Source organism: Lissotriton vulgaris, chromosome 6, assembly GCF_964263255.1.
Source record: "Lissotriton vulgaris chromosome 6, aLisVul1.2, whole genome shotgun sequence".
In the NCBI taxonomy this organism is placed as follows: domain Eukaryota; kingdom Metazoa; phylum Chordata; class Amphibia; order Caudata; family Salamandridae; genus Lissotriton; species Lissotriton vulgaris.
In genome coordinates, this window is record NC_141694.1 from 914,997,300 (window position 1) to 915,008,561 (window position 11,262).

General features: G+C 43.9%; 3 non-coding genes across 3 annotated transcripts; all 3 read right to left on the reverse strand.

Annotated features, from left to right (window-relative positions):
• Window positions 1-4,828: 4,828 nt before the first annotated feature.
• On the reverse strand, window positions 4,829-4,935 carry LOC147708157 (U6 spliceosomal RNA). The gene has a single exon (XR_015297127.1). It is a non-coding gene; the product is annotated as a U6 spliceosomal RNA (small nuclear RNA).
• Window positions 4,936-6,745: 1,810 nt separating this feature from the next.
• On the reverse strand, window positions 6,746-6,852 carry LOC147708158 (U6 spliceosomal RNA). Its single transcript, XR_015296885.1, has one exon. It is a non-coding gene; the product is annotated as a U6 spliceosomal RNA (small nuclear RNA).
• A 1,811-nt stretch (window positions 6,853-8,663) lies between these two features.
• On the reverse strand, window positions 8,664-8,770 carry LOC147708159 (U6 spliceosomal RNA). The gene has a single exon (XR_015296883.1). It is a non-coding gene; the product is annotated as a U6 spliceosomal RNA (small nuclear RNA).
• Between the last annotated feature and the right edge of the window lie 2,492 nt (window positions 8,771-11,262).

An 11,262-nucleotide genomic window follows, 5' to 3' on the forward strand; every position in this document is an offset into this window, starting at 1 on the left:
TCAGGGATTTCTCTACATCATGTCCATTGATGGCAGCTAACTGGATATTTTCTTTAATGATCCTGTTTGCCCTCACCACCAGACCATTAGCCTTTGGGCAATAGAAGGCTATGGTTTCATGCTTTATGTCCAAACTTCTCAGAAATTCCTGCATTTCTTCTGAGGTGAACTGTACCCCATTGTCAGTGATTATAGTGGAAGGTATTCCTTCCTCATAGAACACCTCTTTTAAGAACTGAATCACCGATTTAGTGGTGATACTATGCACAAACGTTTGCTTGATCCAGTGTGAAGTATAATCAATCAGAACCAGCATAAATCTCTTTTGCACACCCAGTTCCTGCATCGGCCCAATGATGTCCATTGCCAACTTGTTCCAAGGCTTGGTCGTGACACTAACTGGAGACAGCGGAGACTTGTGTATCACCTTAGACTTGTCGCTTCTTGTACATGTACCACACTCCTTTACGATTTGTTCAGCCATGGCATCCATTTTGGGAACCAGAAGTTTTTTCTTACTCTTGCCTTGGTGGCACTCATGCCAAGGTGGCCTTCATGCACCAAGTCAATAACTCTCTTCCTGAGTACCCTAGGGGGAATCACCCTATTATTGGGATATACCTTTCTTCCAATGACACTCAGTTCATTCCTGATTTCCCAAAATTCTTCGATCCCTGCTTCTACTTCGTTCTTCCTGTTAGGCCATCCTTGTCTAATTTGCTCTTTTAGGGTACTCAGTTCCTTATCCTCCTTCATACCATCTTCCCACTCTTTTTCCGTGATGGCGGGAAAGTCCATCATCATTATGGGACTGTCTAGAGCTTCCTCAGTAACTCCTACTTCAGGCAAAGGCGTTCTTGATAGGAAATCTGCAATTCTATTTTCCTTGCCCTGCACATGCTCTATCTTGAAATTGTAATGTTCGAGTCCTAGAATCCATCTGCTGATGCTAATGCGCGGGGTGCAATTCTTGAGGCCTTTCACAGAGAATATTGTGATCAGTCCGTATCGTGAGCCTCAAACCCCACAAAAAAAACTTGAAACGCCTGACCGCCCAAAAAGCACGCCAAGTCTTCCATTTAATTTCAATTACGGAGTAGTTTGTCTCTGGTTTAGAGAGACTCCTGGACGCGAAGGCAATGATCTTCTCATCATTTCTATCTTTTTGGAAGAGGGTGGCACCCAACCCATTGTTTGAGGCATCAGAAGCAAGTATGGTTTTCTTGGACAGGTCAAATGTTCCCAGGGCTGGGGAGTTGATTAGATCCTCCTTTAAGGCATTTGCCACCCCCTCCTGCTCTTCATTCCACACAAACTCTTTGTTTTTCTTCAAGATTTCTCTCATGAGTTTGCACTTAGCAGCAAAGTTGTCAACATACTTGGACATATACTCCATAAGTCCCAAGAAAGACTTAAGTTCCTCTTTGTTCCTCGGATTGGGAGCTTCTTTTACAGCTCGGATCAAGCTGCTCTTCGGTCTAAATCCATCTCCTGAGATCGAATGTCCCAGGTATTCGACCTGTTGTACTTTTATCTTGCACTTTTCTTTCTTTACTGTTAGGCCTGCATCCATGAGTCTTTTAAAAACTTGTCTTAATACACCATCATGTTCTTCGGAATTGTGACCAAAGACCAAGATATCGTCTTGGAAACACATGGTCCGTTCTACCCCATCCAAGATCTTCTGCATAGCTTTCTGAAAAATAGCCGCAGCTGACGCAAGGCCAAAAGGCATCCTTTTGAACATAAATGCTCCGAAAGGTGTAATGAACGCCGTGAGTGGTCTTGAATCCGGATGAAGCTCAATCTGGTGGTATGCCATGGATAGATCTATCACACTGGAAAACTTTGCCGATTGTGCTAAGCATTTCATTGATTATTGGCAAGGATGTCTTTCCACCCAGATACAGTTATTGAGACTGCGCAAGTCAACACAGAGACGGATCCCTTCTCCGTTGGACTTGGCCGCGATAACTATCGGAGCCAACCACTCTGAACAGTCTATGGGTTGAATTATATCCAAGTCACATAGCTTGCGCAGCTCATTTTCAAGAGGCTCTTTTAGTTTAAGAGGTACTGTACGCAAACCATGCACCACAGGTTCTGCATTGTATTTTAGCCTGATTTTATGTTGAAAATTGTGCAAACATCCTAGTTCCTCTTTGAATAGCTGTTTGAATTCTTCACAAATGTTATCCCCCTTATGGAACTTCTCTGTGAGGAGGACTTGCTCAGCACTATTGGGGTCTAAGATGATTCCCAGCTCTTTCTGGTGTACCCATCCTAAAAGATTAGAACCCAACTTTACTACATATACCGTTCCATAGGTTTTCCTGTCCTTGAACTGCGGCTGCACATTCTTCAAACCCAAAAGGGGAATGGTTCCCTTGTTGTACCCTGTAGGAGAAATATCTGGTGTTTTTAACTCACTAATCTTATTGTTGCCCAGGGAAACATAATCATCCTTATTGAGTAGTGTGAATGGGGAACAGGAATCCGCAAACATTTCTACACATTCATCATCAATTAATACTTCACATTTAGGGTAAATAGAATTTACTGTGTCACTGACATCTTTTACTTGCAAAATAAACGTATACATTTTTTGCTCAATACATTTCACTTCTTTACTTGTGGCCTTCTCTGTGTTCCTATCCTGATCTCTTGTGTGTAGTTCACCATCCCGACACACCCTTGCAAAATGCCGCCTCATATTGCATTTTTTACAAGTGACATATCTGGCGGGGCATTGGAAAAAAGTAGTAAAGTGGTTGTTGCTACCACACAGGTAACACTTGGGACCTTTCTCTCTACAATCTATTCTGGTGTTGGCATTCTCCCTAAACTTCATCTTATACACGTCACTTCTGTCTTCTACATCATTAATGTTTGCCACAACCTCCCCGTCTGGTTTCATTTCCTTTACGCACCTTGCTGTGTGTTCCACTGACTTGGTATTTCAATAGCTTCTCTTAGTCCTGGATTCTTAGCCAATAATTTCTCTTGGATGCGCGGATTATTCGTGCACCTCACAAGTTGGTCTCTTATTAATGAATCTGTGAGGTTGTCAAACTCACATAGCTGCGATATAATTCAGCACTGACTCCTGTTTGCCCTGACTCCTTTTTAAAAAATGTTGGCATTCTTGAACTACATTAACTCTATCCCCAAAGTGTGTTTCCAGTTTCCCCATGGTTTGCTCATACACATCTACTTCTCCAACTGCATTTCCCTCCTGTTCTGGCGCTGGTAATGATTCATATACCTTGCGCCCTTGCACACCCAAATTCTGGAGTAAAATATGCTGTTTCCTTATTGAATTAAACCTTTGTCCCCCAATGGCTATAAGATAAGATTCAAATAGTTTCACCCATTCTTTCCAACTTATTTCTGGTTCCCCAATATCATTCAGGAAGGGTGGGTGTTGATTCATGCTGGCTGCTGCCATTTTTACTAAGAGGGTGTGGTTGTACCAGGTGGATATTGGTATTTATATCTTTGGTAAGTATAGTAGGGGTTAATGAGGTGAGGACCTAGGAGTCAAAAATGCAACACAACTTAGAAATATAATTGACTTTTCTTAAATTCAGCATATACCCAGTTGGGCCCAAAATCTCTAACAAAACTGTTGTAATCTGTTAGGAACCCCACAGAGTCAATTGTTCAGGTAGAGATGAAATGATGCTAAGGTACGATAAATCTAGGACCATGGAGCCAAGCTGTCAGTCAATTAACTCACCGCCTTCCCAATTGGCTATCAGACATAAATATCCTTATTTCCTCCTCAACTTCACCTTGCAAGTCCTTAAATTGCCGTTTACTTCAACCTAAATTTAAATAATTCCGTCTGATAGGAACTGGCGGCCCTTTGCTCCTGATGCGCCGGCAGGATTCTCTAGGTACAGGAAACAGCTCGCCTCGAAAGCAGGTCCAGCCCCCACAGCTGACTGATGAAACTAGTACGCAGGTGCCTCAGCACGGAAACACTCTGGCAGAAACTGACTGGATTTCTGACTCCCTACGCCGAGCGTTCGCCTTTTGTGTCTTGACACTGACGCGGGTCCCGCTTCCCCGGCTGCCGTTGACCTCAACAAGCCTCCCAGTACTCCGCACCACAGTCGAACGAAGACTCTCCTCAAACAGCGACAAGTATGTAACAACTGTGAATCTCCTCTGCCCGCTTAGGTTTGTTCAATAGTTCTGTCCGCTCCTTCAGATTTTGCAAATCCACTCTTCGCTCACACTCAGCGAGAGTCCGACTTCCTGCACATTGTGATACCGATACCACTGAAATGACTGTCCTTCTGCGGATACGCAGCAGTTCAGGTTGTCATCCAGACACATATACTTTTATTTTCCTTCCAATCTGCTACACAGCTTACAGCATACACTGCCTTACCCCACGCTGCTTACACAACTCAGATTGGCATCACATCAACCTTATAATACTCTGGCACATCCTCGTTGAACAGTCCATTACCCGACTACGCTTGATGCAATCTGTAATTCTTCCGTCTATTCCTTCCTCACATGTGGAGAGAGCACACAAAGGGGAGATGGTCAATACTTCCCCCCTGCGCAGTTCCGTCGTCAGTGTTAGAATTCCTGAAGGATGACAGGACTCAGATGACAGGTAAAGATGCTATTTATTGACCATCCACTCTCCTCACTGGAGAGCACACCAACATTCCATAGGGAGCTTCAGGGTGGGAGAAACCAACTAGGGCAGAAAGGTAGAAAAATACATATTACGGGGACAGCACTGGGACCTGCTTCATTATTTCAATTAGTCCTGAAAACAAAAAAGATTTCCCTCCTAAAAGCTGTTAAAAATATGGAACGCTTCACGAATTTGCGTGTCATCCTTGCGCAGGGGCCATGCTAATCTTCTCTGTATCGTTCCAATTTTAGTATATGTGCTGCCGAAGCGAGCACACTTTATTGATGAAATGACAATGTTTATAAACTCTATAAATCTACAGTCTCTAGACATAGGGTGGCCTGGCAGAGATGCTCAGATGGCCAGTACGCATTCAAATCTGAGCCAATGGTCAAAAATGTATAAAGAGTAGCAATCTATTATTCTTCACTGCATTTGTGGTCCAAGACTAAACACACCGTAAGTATGTCGATTATGCCAGGGTTGCAAAGGCTCATGGTTCGGGCTACAGACAAGGAGCATTGTGACGTCACGCTGCCTGTGGAAAAGTGACATTAAAGGTAAAACAGCTGCACAGTAGGTTAGGTGAAGGGCTCTGAGAGTTGAAAGGCAGCATGCTTGGGTCCCTGGACAAGGTGAGCTTATGATAAGGTGTCTGAATTTTCGCCTGTATTGTAATATTAAACCCCTTATTGTTGTAAACACCTACTTACTGAGGAGTTCTCAAGCTCAGCCCCACACAGACCTGTAACTGATAAATGTTAATGCAAACTATTTAAGAAACTGAGCCTGATCTAAAAGATTTCCTTGAATCTAGGACCATTTTGCCTAGCTTTAAGGTCCTTCCTTCTCCTAAAGTCCTTTGTAGAACTTAGGAAAACCTCACAGAACAGACTTTCAGGAGGTCAGATGGGTTTCTTTGTGCCTTCACACATACACACACACGCTTTCTCGCCCTCTTAAGGACAAAAGGATGGGTGCGTCTACATAGGGCCAGTGGCGCAATGGATAACGCGTCTGACTACGGATCAGAAGATTGTAGGTTTGACTCCTATCTGGCTCGTAAGGGTTGTAGGTCCCTGTTTGATTATATTCCTGAGGAATTCTTATTTACCTCAGACTTGTTGTAGGTTCAATATTCTCCAGCAGGACTCATCCAGCAGTTGTTCCACAGTAGAGCTTAAGTAATAGGACCACGGCTAGTTAAACGTTTCCCATTCGCTGCTGGACTCTATGTGATGGCCGTCACGTGGTGTGCTGCTTTTGTATTTCAACATGGGTCCCTGATTCTCTTAATGACAAAAAAGCTTGTTGACAAAAGTGTGTATGCGCGAGGGTCTGTGGACATAGGCAGGTGTGTGCATTTGAATGCTTACCCATTTACATGTTGTAGAGGGACCAACCAACTCCTTGTGGGCTGCAGGCTTACAACTGGTAGCCCCAGTAGCCATGCAGAACCACAGGTAAGGAGAGAGAGAGAGTTGGTCCATTATTAGAGAAGGACCATGAGCATCTTTCCCTGCTACCTTCTTCCCCTCTCAGCCACGATCGGCCACGATCGGCCAAGACCTCTCTGTTAGGGTAGAGGGTGAACATTTCTTGGACCTCAGAAACTGAGGGATGTAGACCCAATATGTCCTCCAAGCGCCTAGAGACCTGGTGCCCAATCTGGCATGGTGTTTTTCAGCTTACCTGACCAATCTGGTTGCAAGGAGGACTTTAACAATACTGCTAAAAAGGCACTCGGAGACATCCCTGAGGCCTTCATTTGCATAGGCCCTGCCCTTCTCTTTGTCCTGCTACCCACAAAGCAACGTGACACTGCAGCAGTATAGATTTGGGGGTGATGAAGAATATTGACAGGGATTCTAAAAAAGAGAAAGAAAAGTCCCAGAAGTCCTGCAGGCTTCCTTGCTAAATGCAGTTGAACATAGAGCGCACCTTCTTTACTGCAAGGCAAATACATTAAAAATGTTGAGGAGAGACTAATTGAAAAATACATATTACGGGGACAGCACTGGGACCTGCTTTTATTTTTTTCAATTAGTCTTATAAACAAAAAAGATTTCTCTCCTAAAAGCTGTTACAAATATGGAACGCTTCACAAATTTGCGTGTCATCCTTGCGCAGGGGCCATGATAATCTTCTCTGTATCGTTCCAATTTTAGTATATGAGCTGCCGAAGCGAGCACACTTTACTGATGACCTGACAATGTTTATAAACTCTCTAAATCTACAGTCTCTAGACATAGGGTGGCCTGGCAGAGATGCTCAGATGGCCAGTACGCATTCAAATCTGAGCCAATGGTCAAAAATGTATGAAGAGTAGCAATCCATTATTCTTCACTGCATTTGTGGTTCAAGACTAAACACACGGTAAGTATGTAGATTATGCCAGGGTTGTAAAGGCTCATGGTTCAGGCTACAGACAAGGAGCATTGTGACGTCACGCTGCCTGTGGAACAGTGATATTAAAGGTAAAACAGCTGCACAGTAGGTTAGGTGAAGGGCTCTGAGAGTAGAAAGGCAGCATGCTTGGGTCCCTGGACAAGGTGAGCTTATGATAATGTGTCTGAATTTTCGCCTGTGTTGTAATATTAAACCCCTTATTGTTGTAAACGCCTACTTACTAAGGAGTTCTCAAGCTCAGCCCTAAACAGACCTGGAACTGATAATGTTAATGCAAACTATTTAAGAAACTGAGCCTGATCTAAAAGATTTCCTTGGATCTAGGACCATTTCGCCTAGCTTTTAGGTACTTCCTTCTCCTAAAGTCATTTGTACAACTTAGGAAAACCTCACAGAACAGACTTTCAGGAGGTCAGATGGGTTTCCTTGTGCCTTCACACACACACACATACACATACTTTCTAGCCCTCTTAAGGATAAAAGGATGGGTGAGTCTACATAGGGCCAGTGGTGCATTGGATAACCTGTCTGACTACGGATCAGAAGATTGTAGGTTCGACTCCTATCTGGCTCGGAAGGGTTGTAGGTCCCTGTATGATTATATTCCTGTGGAATTCTTATTTACCTCAGACTTGTTATAGGTTCAATATTCTCCAGCAGGACTCATCCAGCAGTTGTTCCACGGTAGAGCGCAAGTAATAGGACCACGGCTAGTTAAACGTTTCCCATTTGCTGCTGGACTCTATGTGATGGCCGTCACGTGGTGTGCTGCTTTTGTATTTCAACATGGGTCCCTTATTCTCTTAATTACAAAAAAGCTTGTTGACAAAAGTGTGTGTGCGTGAGGGTCTGTGGACGTAGGCAGGTGTGTGCAATTAAATGCTTACCCATTTACATGTGTGAGAGGGACAAACCAACTCCTTGTGGGCTGCAGGCTTACAACTGGTAGCCCCAGTAACCAGGCAGAACCACAGGTAAGGAGAGAGAGAGAACGTTGGTCCATTATTAGAGAAGGACCATGACCATCTTCCCCTGCTACCTTCTTCCCCTCTCAGCCACGATCGCCACGATCGGCCAAGACCTCTCTGTTAGGGTAGAGGGTGAACATTTCTTGGACCTCAGAAACTGAGGGATGTAGACCCAATATGTCCTCCAAGCGCCTAGAGACCTGGTGCCCAATCTGGCATGGTGTTTTTCAGCTTACCTGGCCAATCCGGTTGCAAGGTGAACTTTAACAATACTGCTAAAAAGGCACTCCCAGACATCCCTGAGGCCTTCATTTGCATAGGCCCTGCCCTTCTCTTTGTCCTGCTTCCCACAAAGCAACGCGACACTGCAGCAGTATAGATATGGGGGTGGTGAAGTATAATGACAGGGATTCTAAAAAAGAGTAAGAAAAGTCCCAGAAGTCCTGCAGCTTCCTTGCTAAATGCAGCTGAACATAGAGCGCACCTTCTTTACTGCAAGGCAAATACATTAAAAATGTTGAGGAGAGACTAATTGAAAAATACATATTACGGGGACAGCACTGGGACCTGCTTTATTTTTTCAATTAGTCTTGAAAACAAAAAAGATTTCTCTCCTAAAAGCTGTTAAAAATATGAAACGCTTCACGAAATTGTGTGTTATTCTTGCGCAGGGGCCATGCTAATCTTCTCTGTATCGTTCCAATTTTAGTATATGTGCTGCTGAAGCGAGCACACTTTATTGATGAACTGACAATGTTTATAAACTCTCTAAATCTACAGTCTCTAGACATAGGGTGGCCTGGCAGAGATGCTCAGATGGCCAGTACGCATTCAAATCTGAGCCAATGGTCAAAAATGTATGAAGAGTAGCAATACATTATTCTTCACTGCATTTGTGGTCCAAGACTAAACACACCGCAAGTATGTCGATTATGCCAGGGTTGCAAAGGCTCATGGTTCGGGCTACAGACAAGGAGCATTGTGACGTCACGCTGCCTGTGGAACAGTGATATTAAAGGTAAAACAGCTGCACAGTAGGTTAGGTGAAGGGCTCTGAGAGTAGAAAGGCAGCATGTTTGCGTCCCTGGACAAGGTGAGCTTATGATAATGTGTCTGAATTTTCGCCTGTGTTTTAATATTAAACCCCTTATTGTTGTAAACGCCTACTTACTAAGGAGTTCCCAAGCTCAGCCCCAAACAGACCTGGAACTGATAATGTTAATGCAAACTATTTAAGAAACTGAGCCTGATCTAAAAGATTTCCTTGGATCTAGGACCATTTCGCCTAGCTTTTAGGTCCTTCCTTCTCCTAAAGTCCTTTGTACTGATGGAGCAGATTTCATCTGCAGTCAGGCATTGTTTTATTTTTTGTGCTTCGGACAGACTGCATTTAAATTGCCACGCACATTTTTGTGCAAGTTAAAAACATGGCATATGAAAAACATGAAAGTGAGGCGTATTCAGTCTGTAATTCTTTTGCAGAATTAACATGTGTTTTTTTGCAATGTAGAGAAAAGTTACCTTTTTAGCTTTGAAGATTACATGAAATTAATGTTATCTTTGTGTTTGTTTATTTTTGGGGCCTACACAAAACATGGTTGCCTGTGAATCCATCAAGGCTATGGCTTGCAATTTAATGAGAAGGGAGCATGCGCAGACTGTGGCAGCTTTCCTCATGACAAGAAGTGAAGGACATCTTGAACTGTACATTCTTGTGACTGTGCCAATGTACTAGTTAGTTAAAAGTATCCATCTGACTGCACTGTGACAGGAAGGATGGAAAACTATAGAAACATTTTTCCTAGTAAATGTTGCAAATGTTTATAAATGTATTATTCATGTATGCTTCTTTTGTCAAAACTCGTAAAGTCAGGTTTTTTAGAATGAGTCAGGGTAGTGAGAACTAAGCATGGGCACATTTTGCGAATCTGGCGTTCGCGAATTTCGCGAATTTGTGAACTCGCAATCCGTAAAATCCGTGAATTCTCGCGAATTTGCGGATTTTTCTTTTTGTGTTCGCAAGGGTTTCTGACAGTTCACGAGGGTTTGGTACTATTTTGCAATTGCGAACTTACTTGTCGGCTCGCAACGGTCGCGACTATGTTGTTTCTACGTCTGGTTCATCATCACAGCCTCCCAGCACCCTCTGTTTCACCACTGCCACCCTCTGTTTCACCCATGCCACCCTCTGTTACATCAATGCCACCCTCTGGTTCATCATCACTGTAGATTATGGGGGGGAAAGCAAGCACACCTGCCCTGCTTCAACTGACATGAATTAATTTGGGGTTAGTTTATTAATGTGTCACTGTTTTAAAATTCCAGGTCTGGCACCTGCTTCCTTATCAGTAATTTGCTTTCTGTTGCAGTGCAATTTTTTTTTCCAGGACCTTTGTGGCCTACTTCTAGCTATTCTATGAGCCTGCTGTGAGGGTCAGAGCAGGGTCATACAATTGTTGCAACTAGCAACTGAACGCTGTAGGGGCCCCAGTCAGGAAGCACTGCAGGGAATGGTTACTAATGATGAGTTTAAACTCTTGCACCTGCCGAGTGCTTTCAGTTTTGGAAAACTCGTTTTTCTGTAATTTCGCGGGATTCGCGGGGCGCGAACACGCGCGAGATCAGATTCGGAAGCCGCGAATTCGTGCAAATATGCGATTTCTTTTTTTGCGGCGTGTTAGTTCGCAAGGTTTTGTGCGTTTTCGCGAGCCGCCTGTAGCGCAAGGCGCGAAGTTACCCTCGCGGTCGTTCAAGGGCGTGGCCATCTTGTTTGCATGACGTATTTCCGTTTCCCGGCGCGAAGTGTAATCTCGCAAAGTGTGCGGCTTGCCAGTACAATTTCGCGAGTGTTCGCGAGGAATATCTCGCGCGAACTTACCTGCGCGGTCGTGAACAGGCGCGGCCATCTTGTTTCTCATTCATTGCTATGGTTCTGGGCATGCTTCTTGTATCCTCTCTAAATCTCTGCCATCCTTTGCTTGTTTGACGTTTTTTTTAATCTATTTTACTTATTATCTATCCCTCTATTTTTCTAGCCCTATATTTTTGTGTTTACTGCTACTTTTTGTTAATTTTAAACTACTTTTTTAAACTCTTTTCTTTTCTTTTCTTCTCTTCCCTATTCTATTTTCTTTATTCCTTTCCGCCCAGACCATGGTGAAGGGAGCCGGGAAGCATCCCGAGAAGGGGAAGGGTCCCGTACCCTGTGCCCGGCTCCCGTGCGGG